A 19,583-nucleotide genomic window follows, 5' to 3' on the forward strand; every position below is an offset into this window, starting at 1 on the left:
AAAGGTGTGCACCGTTCCCGGAGGTACTGCAATACCGGGCCGATGCGTGGAGTGGACGGAGCAAGCCCCTTTTCCATCTCCCGATTCCAAAAATCAATTTAATATATGGTCCCCTGATAGGGGACGTATCAGATATTAAACTGATAAGAACAGATACTACACTTGATCTTAGCCAAAAGGCCGAGAAGCGATGGCGACTTGGCCCTTGCCCGGGGCCCCCCAGCCCGGACGGCACAGGGGGATTCAAAGGTGGGTGCAAAATTTCAAGCACAAGCAGACCCCAAAAAAACGGGCTGCTGCTTCCAGAGGGGAAATGTGCAATTTAAGCAGGAGGAAACAAAACAAAGCAAAAACACACACATAACACCAAAAACAAAACATAAACTGGCGGAGTGCGTCTTACAAATAGTCATGCCAAGCTGCTATGCTGTGCAAGGTGCCTTGGGTAACTACAACTGTGCCTCGCTGGCTGGCTGGCTTGCTAAGAAGGTCCTGGCATAGGGACATGTTCCACCACACTTGTCTGGTTAGCTGCATGCTCCCAGGAAACAACCTGCTGCTGTCTACATCATCACCACATGTGAATAAAAGAAAGAAAGACAGCAAGAAAGAAAGAGAGAAAGAAAGAGAGAAAGAGAGAAAGAAAGAAAGAGAGAAAGAGAGAAAGAAAAAAAAGAAGTAAAACGGCGGGAAAACTTGCATCAACACTGGCACTCTCCCTCCAGCAGGGGTAGACAAAATGCTCACAGGAGAGATCCAGATCTGACTTTGACCAACGTTAGAGAAAGGTGTGCACCGTTCCCGGAGGTACTGCAATACCGGGCCGATGCGTGGAGTGGACGGAGCAAGCCCCTGTTCCATCTCCCGATTCCAAAAATCAATTTAATATATGGTCCCCTGATAGGGGACGTATCAGATATTAATACTCTTTTATTGAGATTTTACATTTTTTTACATTTACACCCATTCGTTTTTTCATTCATTTTACATTTCTTTTAAAGATGACATTCATGCATACAGACATACATTTTGTTTTAAAAGCATTTAAAATACATTTAAAAACACCAAGACAATTGTGCTTTGTACATGGTTAAAACAGACACAGATTAAAATCAACATGAAAAAAACCTGTGCTGTTTTAAAAGTGACTGGAAAAAAAGAACCATCTATAAAAAACCAGTGCTTGTGAGGGCCGGGGAGTGCTCTCTAAAAGGTTCAAAAGTGAACATAAAACTAGATCTAAAACAGGGACAGGGGAAAAGGGACAGTGTATAAAACAGTGAGTTAAAATTCTAAAATTTTAAAACACTTAAAATGTAACTTTTAATAGTTTACATTAAAAATCTTAAAGATACATAAAACAAAACAAAACAAAATCAAATAAAACATTCAACGTAAATCAAATAAAAGTCCATAAAACTGAAACAAAAGACTACATAAAACCAGGGCACCGTTGAAAAACGGTCATGCCAGCTAAAAAGGGCGGAATGCTGGCATGACAAAATAAATAAAAGGCTTAGCGGTGCCCCGTAGTCCCGCTCCTAGGAGCTAGCGGTTCCAGTTTTTTCCTTTATTCCATCTTCACGTCCTGAAGTCCGGCGATCCTCCACTCCGCGCAGGCCTTGTCCTTCCCGAGGGTCCGCATGTCCAGAATTACAAAGTCCTTGATAAGAGTTTGTGCCCTTCTGGTCGTGGTGATAGTGTCTAGCTCCTGCTTGTGATAGACACAGACGTTACGGCCTTCCCACAGGATCTGCTTGACAACATTGATGACACGCCAAACGCACTTAGCTGTGCTGGTAGTGATTCCTCCCGCAGGCCCATAGAGCACAGTCTCAGCGGTCATCTTGGCCGTGTCAGCAAACCTGTTTAGGAAGACAGAGACAGAGAGCCAGACACTGCCAGCCACATCACACTCCCAGAAGATATGGGCTGGTGTTTCTCTCTTGCGGCACTTTGCATAGGGGCATGTTTCTACTTGGGCTAGTCCCCTCCTGAACATGAACGCTCGAGTGGGGAGTGCACTGTGGACGGTGTTCCATGCTATATCCTTCTGGACATTACTGAGGCAGCTGTGAGACACATTCTCCCAGATTTTTTGGCTTTGGGTGAGGGAGAAAGTAGCTACTTTTTCAATTTCCTGGGAACCGGCAAGATATTTAGTTACAGCCTTGTATTCCCAGGAGGCCAATTTTGCTTTATCTAAGCCCAATTTATATATAGTGTCCCTTAAGGTTCTAAAATACAATGGGGGGTCCCAGGAGTACGGCACGGTGTTATCAATAGTGCAGAGGCCCAAGGCCCTGAGACAGGTGGCAAAATAGAAACGATTCATGTAACATACCTTCCTGTCCAGGGCCTGGATGTTCTTGATAGTTTGCGTGAGCCCCTGCACTCGGGTGAGCTGCACAACGTCCGGGACCCCCTTACCTCCCTTCTTGTCGGCTTTACACAGGGTGGCTCGCTTTACCCTCTCCATCTTGCTGCCCCAGATAAAGCGGTGGATAATGCGGTCCACCACTTTTTTGGTGGTCCTGTCTGGGGGAAAGATTTTTCCTACATAAGAGAGGATGGGGAACAGTATAGACTTGGTTATTAATACTTTACCAGTCATTGTTAAGGATCTTGTGCTCCACCGCCAATCTTTTTACGGACCTGGTTAATGGCCGCCGTCCAGCTCTGGGCCCCCGAGCTATTGTTCTCGAAAATGAGGCCCAGAATCTTGATTTTGTCCTTTTTGACAGGGTACATGTCCGACAGTTCCCTATCTACCTGCCAATTTTTAGACACGTAGACTTCGCTCTTGGACTTATTAATCACTGCCCCGGTCGCCGTGCAGTACTTCTCAAGGATATTACTAATCCGAGGTACCGACGATGTGTTGGTGCAAATGAGTGACACATCGTCCATATATGCTGTTGTTTTGACCTGGACCCCGTTGGATCCAGGCAGCTGGAAACCAGTTATATTGGTATCCCTACGAATTGCCTGCAGGAGGGGTTCAATGCACACGACATATAGCAGTGGGGATAGTGGGCAACCCTGTCTGACCCCTGACTGGATAGATATTTTACCAGTCAGGTGCCTGTTCACCAAGACTCGGGTACTAATGTTTGTATAGATGGTTTTAACCCACTCCCTAAGTCCAGGAGCGAATTTCATCTGGTCCATCACTTTGTACATATATTCATGGCTTACCCTATCGAACGCCTTCTCCTGGTCAAGGTTGAACAGGCAGAGGGGATGGTTCCGTTCTCTAGAATAAGCCAGAATGTCCCTTGTTAACATTAAAATATCCGTGATGGACCTCCCTGGGACGCCACAAGCCTGGTCGGGGCCAATGACCAAAGGGAGGTGTACTTGTAGCCGGAGCATCAGAGCTTTGGCTAGTATCTTGTAATCCACGCAAAGGAGGCTGATTGGGCGCCAATTCCGTAGATCTTTAACTTCCCCTTTCTTATGAAGGAGAGTAATTACACTCTCCCGCATAGAAGGGCCCAACCGCTTCTCCCTGTAGAACGCTCTGTAGACCTCCGCTAAATGGACTTTTAGCGTGTCCCAAAAAAGATGGTAATACTCACCCGGGATGCCATCTGGACCTGGCGTCTTACCGGTGTTCATGGTCTTAACCGCCTGGGTGAGCTCCTCCAGCGTGAGTTCTGGGTCCTTCTCCTCCTCCTCCTCGTCCCGCACTGAGTCAGGCTCCAACTGGCTCAGGAACCACTCTATCAGGGTGTCATCTGTAGCTTTGATGTTATACAGGTCCCTATAGAAGTTCTCTACCACTTTTTTCACTCCCTCACTATCCTCTACTATCCTCCCCCTGCTGTCGAGCATGGAGGACATCAAGTGCCGCTTCTCCCTCGTTTTCTGGAAGAAGAAGCGAGTACACTTTTCGTCTTCCTCCATTTTTTGCACTTTTGCATTGTGCATGACCTTTCGTTGTTCCTCCCTACAAAGCACTGAAAGATCTAGCTTGGTCTGGGCTATCTCGTCGCTTACAGGGAACCCCCGAAGCTGAAGCAGGCTCAGACGCTGGAGGGCAGCATTCAGGTATTTATATTTGGCCCTCCTTTCTTTTGCTTTCCTCTTGCCTGCTGCTATGAAATAACCCTTAGTTCTCATTTTGACCATCTCCCACCACTCTATAGGGGAGTTGAATAGGTCACGCAAAGTGGTCCACTCAACAAGCCTGCTCTTATAGGCTGCAGCTATGGAGGGGTCATCGAGTAAGGAGGTGTTTAATTTCCAGACCCCTGACCCCATCTGGGAGGTCTGAGGGACCTGCAATGTTACCTGCAGGAGCCTATGGTCAGAGAAGAAGACGGCCTGGGTGTCTACTGCCGTCTTCGTAAGGGAGCTGGTATGCAGGACGTGATCTATACGGGAGAAGGAGGTCCCAGATGAGCTCACCCAGGTAAAGGGAGGCACCAGGTCCTTACCTGCATCACACAGGGAGAAATCAGATATTACGGAGGACAAAACTCTACTAGAGCGGTCGTTGCGTGGCCTGCTCCGGTCTACGTCCCTCAGAGCACAATTGAAGTCACCTGACACGATGACGGGTACGTTCCCCAGCAGGAGTGGACGCAGCTGTGGAAAAAATTGAACTCTTTCGTTTTGGTTAGTGGGTGCGTAGACATTGACCAGTCTGAGGGGAGTGTTGTTGTATGTCACATCCACGCTCAGAATTCTACCAGGTTCTACCTCCCTGCTGCTGCGGGAGGTAATAAATGGGTTTTTAAACAGGATACCTACTCCGTCGGCTCTGGCTATGTTGGAGCCCGACCAGAAGGAGTCCCCCAGGGTCCAACTCTCCTTCAGGTTCCTATAATCAGGGCTCGACGAAATACCACACTCCTGCAGAAAGATGAGATCTGCTTTCAAGTTAGCTAGATAGTTTAGTACATCAAATCTTTTTTGTGTCTCCCTGATGCTCCTGACATTAACAGACACACATATCAGGGCCATCAGGGTAGCTAACAAGAAAAGGAGTCGCTGCGTCCACCCCATAGCGACTATGATTGGGAGGTCGGGACACTCTTCCTACTCTTAGCTCTACGCTTGCTTCGAGGGGGCTTGGGCTTATTTGCAACTCCCATCACCCCTGAGAAGGTACTCACTGCTGCCTCGTCCAAGAAGGCACCGTCTTTATATGCACAGTACGTGGAGTTGTTGGGGCTATTCAACTCCCCACAAGGTAAGTCTGGTGGAACTTGCTCAGGGCCCCTCGGAACGTGTGGGTCAGCTTTGTCCTGGGGGGGGGTTATGACAGACAGCATTCTTTGGCTGTTACCGTCTGTTGAATTGGAGCTGTTAGCAGACTTCTGGCTTACCGCGTCCAGGGGTATTCCCATGTCCTCCAGTGCTGTATCTAGGAGGACCTCTAGGGGGCCCCTGGTTTTGCCCATACAAGGGAGGGGGTCAAGGATGCTTTGAAGGGAGGCCCTTCGCTTGAAGAGGGTCATTGCTACCGAGGTACTGCTGGTCAGGGAAGGTGTTGACCCCGACCTCTCCCTCGGTGCATTAGTGAACACCTCTTCTGCGAGGTGTGCTAGGGTTTGTGCCAACGACTGGGAAGGCTGGCTGGGGATGCCCTGGCTGGCTGCTACCTGCCCACTAGGCGGCAGTGTAGCCGTCCCACTCGCCTCCGTCTCTGCCTGCGAGGGCAAGACTGGGGACTTTGTGTGGACATTAGCTGGTTTTGGATCTATGGGGGCCACCTGCAACTTGCTGTCTTTGATCCTGATCTTCTTTCTTTTCCCCCCCTCGTCTCTACCCTTTCTTTTCCCCACCCTCTGCTGGTTCTTCACTCCCTTCCCCTCCTTCTCACTCTCACTTTCACTGTCGCTTTCGCTTTCCTCCCCCACGGACTCAATCCTTATGGCGTCATAACGAGAGCCGAGGGGGAGTGCTGGCGCTGAGAGGGCCCTACTCAGGGGGGGGCCGCTGCTGGGTCCCCTGATAGGGGACGTATCAGATATTAAACTGATAAGAACAGATACTACACTTGATCTTAGCCAAAAGGCCGAGAAGCGATGGCGACTTGGCCCTTGCCCGGGGCCCCCCAGCCCGGACGGCACAGGGGGATTCAAAGGTGGGTGCAAAATTTCAACCACAAGCAGACCCCAAAAAAACGGGCTGCTGCTTCCAGAGGGGAAATGTGCAATTTAAGCAGGAGAAAACAAAACAAAGCAAAAACACACACATAACACCAAAAACAAAACATAAACTGGCGGAGTGCGTCTTACAAATAGTCATGCCAAGCTGCTATGCTGTGCAAGGTGCCTTGGGTAACTACAACTGTGCCTCGCTGGCTGGCTGGCTTGCTAAGAAGGTCCTGGCATAGGGACATGTTCCACCACACTTGTCTGGTTAGCTGCATGCTCCCAGGAAACAACCTGCTGCTGTCTACATCATCACCACATGTGAATAAAAGAAAGAAAGACAGCAAGAAAGAAAGAGAGAAAGAAAGAGAGAAAGAGAGAAAGAAAGAGAGAAAGAAAGAAAAAGAAGTTAAACGGCGGGAAAACTTGCATCAACACTGGCACTCTCCCTCCAGCAGGGGTAGACAAAATGCTCACAGGAGAGATCCAGATCTGACTTTGACCAACGTTAGAGAAAGGTGTGCACCGTTCCCGGAGGTACTGCAATACCGGGCCGATGCGTGGAGTGGACGGAGCAAGCCCCTGTTCCATCTCCCGATTCCAAAAATCAATTTAATATATGGTCCCCTGATAGGGGACGTATCAGATATTAAACTGATAAGAACAGATACTACACTTGATCTTAGCCAAAAGGCCGAGAAGCGATGGCGACTTGGCCCTTGCCCGGGGCCCCCCAGCCCGGACGGCACAGGGGGATTCAAAGGTGGGTGCAAAATTCCAAGCACAAGCAGACCCCCAAAAAACGGGCTGCTGCTTCCAGAGGGGAAATGTGCAATTTAAGCAGGAGAAAACAAAACAAAGCAAAAACACACACATAACACCAAAAACAAAACATAAACTGGCGGAGTGCGTCTTACAAATAGTCATGCCAAGCTGCTATGCTGTGCAAGGTGCCTTGGTAACTAAAACTGTGCCTCGCTGGCTGGCTGGCTTGCTAAGAAGGTCCTGGCATAGGGACATGTTCCACCACACTTGTCTGGTTAGCTGCATGCTCCCAGGAAACAAACTGCTGCTGTCTACATCATCACCACATGTGAATAAAAGAAAGAAAGAAAGCAAGAAAGAAAGAGAAAGAAAGAGAGAAAGAAAGAGAGAAAGAAAAAAAAAAGAAGTAAAACGGCGGGAAAACTTGCATCAACACTGGCACTCTCCCTCCAGCAGGGGTAGACAAAATGCTCACAGGAGAGATCCAGATCTGACTTTGACCAACGTTAGAGAAAGGTGTGCACCGTTCCCGGAGGTACTGCAATACCGGGCCGATGCGTGGAGTGGACGGAGCAAGCCCCTGTTCCATCTCCCGATTCCAAAAATCAATTTAATATATGGTCCCCTGATAGGGGACGTATCAGATATTAATACTCTTTTATTGAGATTTTACATTTTTTACATTTACACCCATTCGTTTTTTCATTCATTTTACATTTCTTTTAAAGATGACATTCATGCATACAGACATACATTTTGTTTTAAAAGCATTTAAAATACATTTAAAAACACCAAGACAATTGTGCTTTGTACATGGTTAAAACAGACACAGATTAAAATCAACATGAAAAAAACCTGTGCTGTTTTAAAAGTGACTGGAAAAAAAGAACCATCTATAAAAAACCAGTGCTTGTGAGGGCCGGGGAGTGCTCTCTAAAAAAGTGAACATAAACCTAGATCTAAAACAGGGACAGGGGAAAAGGGACAGTGTATAAACAGTGAGTTAAAATTCTAAAATTTTAAAACACTTAAAATGTAACTTTTAATAGTTTACATTAAAAATCTTAAAGATACATAAAACAAAACAAAACAAAATCAAATAAAACATTCAAATTAAATCAAAGGTCCATAAAACTGAAACAAAAAGACTACATAAAACCAGGGCACCGTTGAAAAACGGTCATGCCAGCTAAAAAGGGCGGAATGCTGGCATGACAAAATAAATAAAAGGCTTAGCGGTGCCCCGTAGTCCCGCTCCTAGGAGCTAGCGGTTCCAGTTTTTTCCTTTATTCCATCTTCACGTCCTGAAGTCCGGCGATCCTCCACTCCGCGCAGGCCTTGTCCTTCCCGAGGGTCCGGATGTCCAGAATTACAAAGTCCTTGATAAGAGTTTGTGCCCTTCTGGTCGTGGTGATAGTGTCTAGCTCCTGCTTGTGATAGACACAGACGTTACGGCCTTCCCACAGGATCTGCTTGACAACATTGATGACACGCCAAACGCACTTAGCTGTGCTGGTAGTGATTCCTCCCGCAGGCCCATAGAGCACAGTCTCAGCGGTCATCTTGGCCGTGTCAGCAAACCTGTTTAGGAAGACAGAGACAGAGAGCCAGACACTGCCAGCCACATCACACTCCCAGAAGATATGGGCTGGTGTTTCTCTCTTGCGGCACTTTGCATAGGGGCATGTTTCTACTTGGGCTAGTCCCCTCCTGAACATGAACGCTCGAGTGGGGAGTGCACTGTGGACGGTGTTCCATGCTATATCCTTCTGGACATTACTGAGGCAGCTGTGAGACACATTCTCCCAGATTTTTTGGCTTTGGGTGAGGGAGAAAGTAGCTACTTTTTCAATTTCCTGGGAACCGGCAAGATGTTTAGTTACAGCCTTGTATTCCCAGGAGGCCAATTTTGCTTTATCTAAGCCCAATTTATATATAGTGTCCCTTAAGGTTCTATAATACAATGGGGGGTCCCAGGAGTACGGCACGGTGTTATCAATAGTGCAGAGGCCCAAGGCCCTGAGACAGGTGGCAAAATAGAAACGATTCATGTAACATACCTTCCTGTCCAGGGCCTGGATGTTCTTGATAGTTTGCGTGAGCCCCTGCACTCGGGTGAGCTGCACAATGTCCGGGACCCCCTACCTCCCTTCTTGTCGGCTTTACTCAGGGTGGCTCGCTTTACCCTCTCCATCTTGCTGCCCCAGATAAAGCGGTGGATAATGCGGTCCACCACTTTTTTGGTGGTCCTGTCTGGGGGAAAGATTTTTCCTACATAAGAGAGGATGGGGAACAGTATAGACTTGGTTATTAATACTCTACCCGTCATTGTTAAGGATCTTGTGCTCCATCCGCCAATCTTTTTACGGACCTGGTTAATGGCCGCCGTCCAGCTCTGGGCCCCCGAGCTATTGTTCTCGAAAATGAGGCCCAGAATCTTGATTTTGTCCTTTTTGACAGGGTACATGTCCGACAGTTCCCTATCTACCTGCCAATTTTTAGACACGTAGACTTCGCTCTTGGACTTATTAATCACTGCCCCGGTCGCCGTGCAGTACTTCTCAAGGATATTACTAATCCGAGGTACCGACGATGTGTTGGTGCAAATGAGTGACACATCGTCCATATATGCTGTTGTTTTGACCTGGACCCCGTTGGATCCAGGCAGCTGGAAACCAGTTATATTGGTATCCCTACGAATTGCCTGCAGGAGGGGTTCAATGCACACGACATATAGCAGTGGGGATAGTGGGCAACCCTGTCTGACCCCTGACTGGATAGATATTTTACCAGTCAGGTGCCTGTTCACCAAGACTCGGGTACTAATGTTTGTATATATGGTTTTAACCCACTCCCTAAGTCCAGGAGCGAATTTCATCTGGTCCATCACTTTGTACATATATTCATGGCTTACCCTATCGAACGCCTTCTCCTGGTCAAGGTTGAACAGGCAGAGGGGATGGTTCCGTTCTCTAGAATAAGCCAGAATGTCCCTTGTTAACATTAAAATATCCGTGATGGACCTCCCTGGGACGCCACAAGCCTGGTCGGGGCCAATGACCAAAGGGAGGTGTACTTGTAGCCGGAGCATCAGAGCTTTGGCTAGTATCTTGTAATCCACGCAAAGGAGGCTGATTGGGCGCCAATTCCGTAGATCTTTAACTTCCCCTTTCTTATGAAGGAGAGTAATTACACTCTCCCGCATAGAAGGGCCCAACCGCTTCTCCCTGTAGACCGCTCTGTAGACCTCCGCTAAATTGACTTTTAGCGTGTCCCAAAAAAGATGGTAATACTCACCCGGGATGCCATCTGGACCTGGCGTCTTACCGGTGTTCATGGTCTTAACCGCCTGGGTGAGCTCCTCCAGCGTGAGTTCTGGGTCCTTCTCCTCCTCCTCGTCGTCCCGCACTGAGTCAGGCTCCAACTGGCTCAGGAACCACTCTATCAGGGTGTCATCTGTAGCTTTGATGTTATACAGGTCCCTATAGAAGTTCTCTACCACTTTTTTCACTCCCTCACTATCCTCTACTATCCTCCCCCTGCTGTCGAGCATGGAGGACATCAAGTGCCGCTTCTCCCTCGTTTTCTGGAAGAAGAAGCGAGTACACTTTTCGTCTTCCTCCATTTTTTGCACTTTTGCATTGTGCATGACCTTTCGTTGTTCCTCCCTACAAAGCATTGAAAGATCTAGCTTGGTCTGGGCTATCTCGTCGCTTACAGGGAACCCCCGAAGCTGAAGCAGGCTCAGACGCTGGAGGGCAGCATTCAGGTATTTATATTTGGCCCTCCTTTCTTTTGCTTTCCTCTTGCCTGCTGCTATGAAATAACCCTTAGTTCTGATTTTGACCATCTCCCACCACTCTATAGGGGAGTTGAATAGGTCACGCAAAGTGGTCCACTCAACAAGCCTGCTCTTATAGGCTGCAGCTATGGAGGGGTCATCGAGTAAGGAGGTGTTTAATTTCCAGACCCCTGACCCCATCTGGGAGGTCTGAGGGACCTGCAATGTTACCTGCAGGAGCCTATGGTCAGAGAAGAAGACGGCCTGGGTGTCTACTGCCGTCTTCGTAAGGAAGCTGGTATGCAGGACGAGATCTATACGGGAGAAGGAGGTCCCAGATGAGCTCACCCAGGTAAAGGGAGGCACCAGGTCCTTACCTGCATCACACAGGGAGAAATCAGATATTACGGAGGACAAAACTCTACTAGAGCGGTCGTTGCGTGGCCTGCTCCGGTCTACGTCCCTCAGAGCACAATTGAAGTCACCTGACACGATGACGGGTACGTTCCCCAGCAGGAGTGGACGCAGCTGTGGAAAAAAATGAACTCTTTCGTTTTGGTTAGTGGGTGCGTAGACATTGACCAGTCTGAGGGGAGTGTTGTTGTATGTCACATCCACGCTCAGAATTCTACCAGGTTCTACCTCCCTGCTGCTGCGGGAGGTAATAAATGGGTTTTTAAACAGGATACCTACTCCGTCGGCTCTGGCTATGTTGGAGCCCGACCAGAAGGAGTCCCCCAGGGTCCAACTCTCCTTCAGGTCCCTATAATCAGGGCTCGACGAAATACCACACTCCTGCAGAAAGATGAGATCTGCTTTCAAGTTATCTAGATAGTTTAGTACATCAAATCTTTTTTGTGTCTCCCTGATGCTCCTGACATTAACAGACACACATATCAGGGCCATCAGGGTAGCTAACAAGAAAAGGAGTCGCTGCGTCCACCCCATAGCGACTATGATTGGGAGGTCGGGACACTCTTCCTACTCTTAGCTCTACGCTTGCTTCGAGGGGGCTTGGGCTTATTTGCAACTCCCATCACCCCTGAGAAGGTACTCACTGCTGCCTCGTCCAAGAAGGCACCGTCTTTATATGCACAGTACGTGGAGTTGTTGGGGCTATTCAACTCCCCACAAGGTAAGTCTGGTGGAACTTGCTCAGGGCCCCTCGGAACGTGTGGGTCAGCTTTGTCCTGGGGGGGGGTTATGACAGACAGCATTCTTTGGCTGTTACCGTCTGTTGAATTGGGGCTGTTAGCAGACTTCTGGCTTACCGCGTCCAGGGGTATTCCCATGTCCTCCAGTGCTGTATCTAGGAGGACCTCTAGGGGGCCCCTGGTTTTGCCCATACAAGGGAGGGGGTCAAGGATGCTTTGAAGGGAGGCCCTTCGCTTGAAGAGGGTCATTGCTACCGAGGTACTGCTGGTCAGGGAAGGTGTTGACCCCGACCTCTCCCTCGGTGCATTAGTGAACACCTCTTCTGCGAGGTGTGCTAGGGTTTGTGCCAACGACTGGGAAGGCTGGCTGGGGATGCCCTGGCTGGCTGCTACCTGCCCACTAGGCGGCAGTGTAGCCGTCCCACTCGCCTCCATCTCTGCCTGCGAGGGCAAGACTGGGGACTTTGTGTGGACATTAGCTGGTTTTGGATCTATGGGGGCCACCTGCAACTTGCTGTCTTTGATCCTGATCTTCTTTCTTTTCCCCCCCTCGTCTCTACCCTTTCTTTTCCCCACCCTCTGCTGGTTCTTCACTCCCTTCCCCTCCTTCTCACTCTCACTTTCACTGTCGCTTTCGCTTTCCTCCCCCACGGACTCAATCCTTATGGCGTCATAACGAGAGCCGAGGGGGAGTGCTGGCGCTGAGAGGGCCCTACTCAGGGGGGGGGCGCTGCTGGGTCCGGGCTCCCTCCCTGCCTCGTGTTCTGCATCAGAGGAGCTACTGGAGGAGCTAGTGGATTGGCTGTTGTAATCTCTCTCTGGGCTGGGGGAAGGGGTCCTCGTAAAACGGGACATGTCTCGGGGGCGGGGGGGTGAGGGGGGTGCTGGTGATGATGGTGGTGCTGGAGTCTGGGTCTTGGATACTGTTGGTGGTGATGTGGACTGATCTTTGTTACTTGCTCCCTCTTCCTGCTCAGGCCTAGGCTTGTTCGTGTTTGCCTTGCTGGCTCTGGCCATGTTGGCATAGGAAGAGGGGCAGTCCTTAAACAGGTGCCCCTTCTTTCCACACAAATTGCACTGCCTCTCTTCTCTGCAGTGGCTGGTCTCGTGGGGGGCGCCGCAGTTCCTGAACTTGACTACAGTACACGCGGCCGCCAGGTGTCCTAATTCCCCACATTTCCTGCAGAGTTTTGGCATCCCATTATAGAATACCAGCCCTCTGTTGGGCCCTAACACTATGGAGTTTGGAATGTGGCGGACGCCTCCAATGCCCGATGGATCAACATTAAGGCGTACCAGCCACTTTCTGGCTCCTGTCCAAACCCCATCTTCATCTGTAATTTTCCTCCCTTCTGATGACACCCTCCCATAGCGGTTAAGCCATGTTGTAATATCATAGTCGCTAACAGCCTCATTGAAAAATTGGACAGTAACAACTTTCATTTCTCTGTCTGTCAGTGCATCCACACAAAATTCTTTGTATGGAGCGAGATATTTATTCTCCCCCCAAAAGGACCACATTTCTTGTAACTTTTGGGGGTTCCTAAAACTGACCTCAAACACTTCCTTAAGCCCTGGCAATTTCACCAAACAATTCAAGTCAGAAGGGGAAAAACCCATACCCCTCTGAAGAATGGTCCGGCTGAACTCCAGTCTCGTCAGTCCTGGTTCCGTTTCATCTTGCTGGGTCCTTGTGAAGCGCACCGCATTGTGCCTCCTGGTCTCCTGGGTTGTCCGGAACGCCATCCTTCAGCTGGCTCCTCCGATTGGGGTGGGAGAAGCCTCTGGATGTCCGGGTTGTCTCTCTCTACGGAAAAGAAACAACGTAAGCAGCAAATCTGGGCAGTTGAAGGAACTATTACTTTAGTCCCTGAGGAGATGGTCGCCTCGCAAGAGGGACCCCCTCCCCAGGTGAACGGTGTCCTTCCCTGGCGGAGTAGGGGGCGCTGCTTGGCACCGAGACCACGTAGGAAGAATCGTGGCTGTGACGCCTCCTCGGGGTCCGGGGCCGCCCTCTGCTCCTCCCAGATGGCGCCCTCTGCTGGGCGCCTGCTGCTCTCTTGGTCTGGATCTCGATTACAATCAAGGGCTGGGGATGAGGTCGTCTAGGTCATCAAAGGGTCCTCAAAGGTCGTCTGGATGGTAGGTCCTCCTTCTCTCTAACTCCAGGAACGTCTGGAAAAGCCGGAACCGCCTGAAAAAGAAAAAAACTGCTCTCAACAGTCAACAAAATCTTGAAAGACCCTCGGCCTGGATTGGGCAAGCCAAAACCAGACTGAGCATTAGTCTTCCAAAAAGTTGCCGAGCTGAAGAAAGCCAGTCAAAAATAAAAAAAAATTCTGTTCCTCCTCACCCGAACAAACCTCTCACAGACCCTCGGAGGGAGCGGGCAATGCCACTACCCTCTAAGCCTTAGTCTTAGAAAGATTTATTCGAACTGAAGAGAAGCCAGAGTGTCAGATATTAAACTGATAAGAACAGATACTACACTTGATCTTAGCCAAAAGGCCGAGAAGCGATGGTGACTTGGCCCTTGCCCGGGGCCCCCCAGCCCGGACGGCACAGGGGGATTCAAAGGTGGGTGCAAAATTCCAAGCACAAGCAGACCCCCAAAAAACGGGCTGCTGCTTCCAGAGGGGAAATGTGCAATTTAAGCAGGAGAAAACAAAACAAAGCAAAAACACACACATAACACCAAAAACAAAACATAAACTGGCGGAGTGCGTCTTACAAATAGTCATGCCAAGCTGCTATGCTGTGCAAGGTGCCTTGGGTAACTACAACTGTGCCTCGCTGGCTGGCTGGCTTGCTAAGAAGGTCCTGGCATAGGGACATGTTCCACCACACTTGTCTGGTTAGCTGCATGCTCCCAGGAAACAACCTGCTGCTGTCTACATCATCACCACATGTGAATAAAAGAAAGAAAGACAGCAAGAAAGAAAGAGAGAAAGAAAGAGAGAAAGAAAGAAAGAGAGAAAGAAAGAAAGAAAAAAAAAAGAAGTAAAACGGCGGGAAAACTTGCATCAACACTGGCACTCTCCCTCCAGCAGGGGTAGACAAAATGCTCACAGGAGAGATCCAGATCTGACTTTGACCAACGTTAGAGAAAGGTGTGCACCGTTCCCGGAGGTACTGCAATACCGGGCCGATGCGTGGAGTGGACGGAGCAAGCCCCTGTTCCATCTCCCGATTCCAAAAATCAATTTAATATATGGTCCCCTGATAGGGGATGTATCAGATATTAAACTGATAAGAACAGATACTACACTTGATCTTAGCCAAAAGGCCGAGAAGCGATGGCGACTTGGCCCTTGCCCGGGGCCCCCCAGCCCGGACGGCACAGGGGGATTCAAAGGTGGGTGCAAAATTCCAAGCACAAGCAGACCCCCAAAAAACGGGCTGCTGCTTCCAGAGGGGAAATGTGCAATTTAAGCAGGAGAAAACAAAACAAAGCAAAACACACACATAACACCAAAAACAAAACATAAACTGGCGGAGTGCGTCTTACAAACAGTCATGCCAAGCTGCTATGCTGTGCAAGGTGCCTTGGGTAACTACAACTGTGCCTCGCTGGCTGGCTGGCTTGCTAAGAAGGTCCTGGCATAGGGACATGTTCCACCACACTTGTCTGGTTAGCTGCATGCTCCCAGGAAACAAACTGCTGCTGTCTACATCATCACCACATGTGAATAAAAGAAAGAAAGACAGCAAGAAAGAAAGAGAGAAAGAAAGAGAGAAAGAGAGAAAGAAAGAGAGAAAGAAAGAAAGAGAGAAAGAAAAAAAAAAAGAAGTAAAACGGCGGGAAAACATGCATCACACTGGCACTCTCCCTCCAGCAGGGGTAGACAAAATGCTCACAGGAGAGATCCAGATCTGACTTTGACCAACGTTAGAGAAAGGTGTGCACCGTTCCCGGAGGTACTGCAATACCGGGCCGATGCGTGGAGTGGACGGAGCAAGCCCCTGTTCCATCTCCCGATTCCAAAAATCAATTTAATATATGGTCCCCTGATAGGGGACGTATCAGATATTAAACTGATAAGAACAGATACTACACTTGATCTTAGCCAAAAGGCCGAGAAGCGATGGCGACTTGGCCCTTGCCCGGGGCCCCCCAGCCCGGACGGCACAGGGGGATTCAAAGGTGGGTGCAAAATTCCAAGCACAAGCAGACCCCCAAAAAACGGGCTGCTGCTTCCAGAGGGGAAATGTGCAATTTAAGCAGGAGAAAACAAAACAAAGCAAAAACACACACATAACACCAAAAACAAAACATAAACTGGCGGAGTGCGTCTTACAAATAGTCATGCCAAGCTGCTATGCTGTGCAAGGTGCCTTGGGTAACTACAACTGTGCCTCGCTGGCTGGCTGGCTTGCTAAGAAGGTCCTGGCATAGGGACATGTTCCACCACACTTGTCTGGTTAGCTGCATGCTCCCAGGAAACAACCTGCTGCTGTCTACATCATCACCACATGTGAATAAAAGAAAGAAAGACAGCAAGAAAGAAAGAGAGAAAGAAAGAGAGAAAGAGAGAAAGAAAGAGAGAAAGAAAGAAAGAGAGAAAGAAAAAAAAAGAAGTAAAACGGCGGGAAAACTTGCATCAACACTGGCACTCTCCCTCCAGCAGGGGTAGACAAAATGCTCACAGGAGAGATCCAGATCTGACTTTGACCAACGTTAGAGAAAGGTGTGCACCGTTCCCGGAGGTACTGCAATACCGGGCCGATGCGTGGAGTGGACGGAGCAAGCCCCTGTTCCATCTCCCGATTCCAAAAATCAATTTAATATATGGTCCCCTGATAGGGGACGTATCAGATATTAAACTGATAAGAACAGATTTTTTTTTTTTTTTTTTTTTTTAAATTTTAATCAAAAACTCAAAAAAAATACATCAATTTCTCACAAATAATACATCAAAATCAAATACTCAAAAACACGTCAATTTCTCAAAAACAATACTAAAAAAAACCCTCAATTTCTCAAAAACGATACATCAAAATCATCATCATATTCAACTCAAACTCGAACTAAAGCTTTTTCTCATTTTCCAACTCAATCCTTTTTTTGGCTTTCTTTAAAGCCTCTTCCGCCTTCCACCGTGCATGCAACAATACTCTTTGTCTCTCCTCCTCATATCTTCTCCACTCTTGTTCAGAAATCCTACCCTTCCTCATCCTCTCCTTCCACGCCAACAACTCCGCAAACTCCTTAGCACAAAACATCTTCATTATATATTCTTCTGAAGACATTCCTTCCTCCCTTCCACTGTCCATGGTTTCTGACTCTCCTTTCTTTTTTCTTTTCTCCTCCTCTTCCTCCACACTCTTTGCCCAACTTGAGCTTGCTGTTGCCCCTTCCTCATCCACTTTCCTCTTTCTCTGAACACCCTCCACCCCCTCCATGGAATCATCCACGGAGGAGCCGGAACCTTCCGAGGACTTCTGTTGGCTGTTCTGCATACTGCTGCCTCTCTTTTTCTCCGCCTCCCTGTTCGACTCTCCTCCCCTTTCTTTTGTCCCTTCTGAACCAGAGTTTCCCGCCATTCCGCCCCCTTCTTTGGAAGCTCCACCCCCAACACTTTCTCCTTTGTTCTTCTCATTGTCCTTTTTCTCTGGTTTTTCCCCTTTCTCTGTCTTCTTTTGCTTTGCTTCTTCTTTTTCCTTTCCTCCGTGTCCCGCCGCCTGAGCATAACTCCTCGCACTCTCAGGGCAATCTCTGTAGACATGCTCCTTGGAGCCACAGAGATTGCATATAGTCCCACTGGGGCAATCCCTGGATACATGGCCTATTTGGCTACAGTTCTTACAAACTACCTCCTCACAATCTGCTGCAAGATGACCTCCTCTGTTACATTTGTAACACACCTTTGGCTGTCCTCTGTAAAACACAGTCCCCCTCACCGATCCAATCATCAGGTCAGGTCGGATGTGAATCATCCTCCCCTCCCTGACGTGCAGTTTAGCCATATATTTCCACACTCCATTCCAAATCCTCTCACTGTCCATCATTTTAACAGGTAACTCACTCTTAAGTTCCAGGCTCCTCTTCAACCTCGTAGAGATGTCCTCCACCGGCAGAAAAGGGCAGGCCATTGAAACAAAAACTGTCCTCCAGTCCATAAGAAACATAGGCTCAATGTTAAAAACACTGGCCGGCAGCTTCTCCTTGTTGTCCTCAAAGGTCTTCACTGCCTTCCAACAATCCTCTTCTTTATTCAAGGTCAGATCGAAACTCCCTTTTGCAACACTGTCCTTCAAACACAATACATCTTCAGCCTTCAGTTTAAATAGACCAAACACGATCTCCAAAACAAATTTCCGTCTCCCCCACAGCCCTGTCAGATTCTTCAACTGGAGCCTCAGGGTGTTCCTTGCTCTTGGACCTTCTTCTTCCATCTCGTCAGTAATATTCCTTCCAGCTCACGCTTTCCAGATCGATTACCTTCGCCTTCTCAAAGACACTTGATCGGAGCCAAGAGGCCGAGAAGCGATGGCGACTTGGCCCTTGACCGGGGCCCCCAGCCCGGACGGCACAGGGGGATTCAAAGGTGGGTGCAAAATTTCAAGCACAAGCAGACCCCAATAAAACGGGCTGCTGCTTCCAGAGGGGAAATGTGCAATTTAAGCAGGAGAAAACAAAACAAAGCAAAAACACACACATAACACCAAAAACAAAACATAAACTGGCGGAGTGCGTCTTACAAATAGTCATGCCAAGCTGCTATGCTGTGCAAGGTGCCTTGGGTAACTACAACTGTGCCTCGCTGGCTGGCTGGCTTGCTAAGAAGGTCCTGGCATAGGGACATGTTCCACCACACTTGTCTGGTTAGCTGCATGCTCCCAGGAAACAACCTGCTGCTGTCTACATCATCACCACATGTGAATAAAAGAAAGAAAGACAGCAAGAAAGAAAGAGAGAAAGAAAGAGAGAAAGAGAGAAAGAAAGAGAGAAAGAAAGAAAGAGAGAAAGAAAAAAAAAGAAGTAAAACGGCGGGAAAACTTGCATCAACACTGGCACTCTCCCTCCAGCAGGGGTAGACAAAATGCTCACAGGAGAGATCCAGATCTGACTTTGACCAACGTTAGAGAAAGGTGTGCACCGTTCCCGGAGGTACTGCAATACCGGGCCGATGCGTGGAGTGGACGGAGCAAGCCCCTGTTCCATCTCCCGATTCCAAAAATCAATTTAATATATGGTCCCCTGATAGGGGACGTATCAGATATTAAACTGATAAGAACAGATACTACACTTGATCTTAGCCAAAAGGCCGAGAAGCGATGGCGACTTGGCCCTTGCCCGGGGCCCCCCAGCCCGGACGGCACAGGGGGATTCAAAGGTGGGTGCAAAATTCCAAGCACAAGCAGACCCCCAAAAAACGGGCTGCTGCTTCCAGAGGGGAAATGTGCAATTTAAGCAGGAGAAAACAAAACAAAGCAAAAACACACACATAACACCAAAAACAAAACATAAACTGGCGGAGTGCGTCTACAAATAGTCATGCCAAGCTGCTATGCTGTGCAAGGTGCCTTGGGTAACTACAACTGTGCCTCGCTGGCTGGCTGGCTTGCTAAGAAGGTCCTGGCATAGGGACATGTTCCACCACACTTGTCTGGTTAGCTGCATGCTCCCAGGAAACAACCTGCTGCTGTCTACATCATCACCACATGTGAATTAAAGAAAGAAAGACAGCAAGAAAGAAAGAGAGAAAGAAAGAGAGAAAGAAAGAGAGAAAGAAAAAAAAAGAAGTAAAACGGCGGGAAAACTTGCATCAACAC

At 48.6% G+C, this 19,583-nt stretch overlaps 5 non-coding genes and 5 pseudogenes across 5 annotated transcripts; all 10 read right to left on the reverse strand.

Annotated features, from left to right (window-relative positions):
• Position 1: 1 nt before the first annotated feature.
• Positions 2–192, reverse strand: LOC131739221 (U2 spliceosomal RNA). The gene has a single exon (XR_009330388.1). It is a non-coding gene; the product is annotated as a U2 spliceosomal RNA (small nuclear RNA).
• Positions 193–785: 593 nt separating this feature from the next.
• Positions 786–940, reverse strand: LOC131738726 (U2 spliceosomal RNA; annotated as a pseudogene).
• Positions 941–5,937: 4,997 nt separating this feature from the next.
• LOC131738545 (U2 spliceosomal RNA) lies at positions 5,938–6,040 on the reverse strand (annotated as a pseudogene).
• Positions 6,041–6,622: 582 nt separating this feature from the next.
• LOC131739013 (U2 spliceosomal RNA) lies at positions 6,623–6,813 on the reverse strand. Its single transcript, XR_009330181.1, has one exon. It is a non-coding gene; the product is annotated as a U2 spliceosomal RNA (small nuclear RNA).
• Positions 6,814–7,385: 572 nt separating this feature from the next.
• Positions 7,386–7,540, reverse strand: LOC131738687 (U2 spliceosomal RNA; annotated as a pseudogene).
• Positions 7,541–14,229: 6,689 nt separating this feature from the next.
• On the reverse strand, positions 14,230–14,327 carry LOC131738590 (U2 spliceosomal RNA; annotated as a pseudogene).
• A 587-nt stretch (positions 14,328–14,914) lies between these two features.
• Positions 14,915–15,105, reverse strand: LOC131738217 (U2 spliceosomal RNA). Its single transcript, XR_009329781.1, has one exon. It is a non-coding gene; the product is annotated as a U2 spliceosomal RNA (small nuclear RNA).
• Positions 15,106–15,703: 598 nt separating this feature from the next.
• Positions 15,704–15,894, reverse strand: LOC131739014 (U2 spliceosomal RNA). Its single transcript, XR_009330182.1, has one exon. It is a non-coding gene; the product is annotated as a U2 spliceosomal RNA (small nuclear RNA).
• Positions 15,895–16,492: 598 nt separating this feature from the next.
• LOC131738448 (U2 spliceosomal RNA) lies at positions 16,493–16,696 on the reverse strand (annotated as a pseudogene).
• Positions 16,697–18,896: 2,200 nt separating this feature from the next.
• Positions 18,897–19,087, reverse strand: LOC131739015 (U2 spliceosomal RNA). The gene has a single exon (XR_009330183.1). It is a non-coding gene; the product is annotated as a U2 spliceosomal RNA (small nuclear RNA).
• Between the last annotated feature and the right edge of the window lie 496 nt (positions 19,088–19,583).

The sequence above is a fragment of the Acipenser ruthenus genome, chromosome 10 (genome assembly GCF_902713425.1).
Source record: "Acipenser ruthenus chromosome 10, fAciRut3.2 maternal haplotype, whole genome shotgun sequence".
Taxonomy (NCBI): domain Eukaryota; kingdom Metazoa; phylum Chordata; class Actinopteri; order Acipenseriformes; family Acipenseridae; genus Acipenser; species Acipenser ruthenus.